Source organism: Haliaeetus leucocephalus, unplaced genomic scaffold (assembly GCF_000737465.1).
Source record: "Haliaeetus leucocephalus isolate CR32 unplaced genomic scaffold, Haliaeetus_leucocephalus-4.0 Scaffold110, whole genome shotgun sequence".
NCBI classification, from domain to species: Eukaryota; Metazoa; Chordata; class Aves; order Accipitriformes; family Accipitridae; genus Haliaeetus; species Haliaeetus leucocephalus.
The window spans coordinates 2510721-2512068 of NW_010972546.1; positions in this window are offsets into that span (position 1 = coordinate 2510721).

The following is a 1348-nucleotide window of genomic DNA, read 5'->3' on the forward strand; positions in this document are numbered from 1 at the left end:
TACCTCACCACGGGCTTTCGACCCCCGGGGGTACGGTCAACGGGCGCTTCTCGCCGGCACAGAACATGTACAGGCCGGAGACACGACGGGCGGGAGCGGGAGAGGTTTCGGAGACACGACGGGCGGGAGCGGGAGAGGTTTCGGAGACACAACAGACAGGAGCAGGAGAAGTTTCAGAGGTGTTGGGAGGCCTCAGGCCGGACGCAGCCATCTCACCACCCTGTTCCCGGGTGCCCCGTTTTCTAACGAGCCTCTAACGGCGGACAGCGCATCTCTTCCGTTTGCCAGAAATAATCATCGCACGTTCTTTTTTTTTTTCCCCCGGTATTTCCAACCTGTGACCAAAGCACACATCAGCACCGCCGAAGGGAAGCAGCCTGGGGTGGACTCTCTGACGGCAGCGGACGGCCTCGCTCCAGAGGCGAGGTCTGCTGTGGCCCGTCTGATGGTGTCACTGGGCTGGAGCACAGCCCTGCAACAGCCACCACGCGGAGGGGGACCAGAGGACACGGACATGATTCTCCTGCCCATCTGGTTGGGGAGAGTGTGTCACAGCTGGCGGTGCCCCTGGGGAGAGTCTCCATGGAAAACCGTTACCAAAAGCTTAAACCAAAATTCTCTGCCTGACTCCCTGGGGACAGGGGTGTGTCACACTGGCCTCCCACTCCAGGGCTCCACTGCTGTTTGTCTCGACACCCGTGTGTGAGACACCCTGCCTCCCTCCCACGCTGCAGTGCTGTGCAGCCGCTCCAGCCCTGTCCCAGGAGTGAGGACGGGCCATGTCATTCCTGAGCTGCATCCAGAATCCAGCAGCAGCGCTGATTTTCCCCTGTGGTGAAGTTAAATCTTACAGGCTGCGAGCAGGAGACCTGAACAGCACAGACACGCCACACCCACTCTGAGTCACTTGGCTGGAACAAACTGCTTCAAACATTAATCTTGGCAGGGTCTTACCCAAGGCCAAGATAAAGTCAAGACTGGAGTTCCTGATAGGAGGAGAGAACCAGCAGCATCTCTCATTCATCATCTGTTTGTCCAGGACTGGACACTGCAGTGATGAAACCAGAACCATGGGCTACCAGCAAATACCAAAAGTATGGAATATACTAATTCCAGGGAGAGGCGGTGGGCTGCCCTGGCAAAACCCCTGCAGTACTGTATTGGGTTTGTGTGGCAAGGTTTTGGTAGTGGGGGGGTGCAGGGGTGGCTTCTGTGAGAAGCTGCCAGAAGCTTCCACTATGTCTGACAGAGCCAAGGCCAGCCAGCTCCAAGTCGGACCCACCTCTGCCCAAGGCTGAGCCCATCAGCGACAGTGGTAGTGCCTCTGGGAGAACAGATTTAAGAAGGG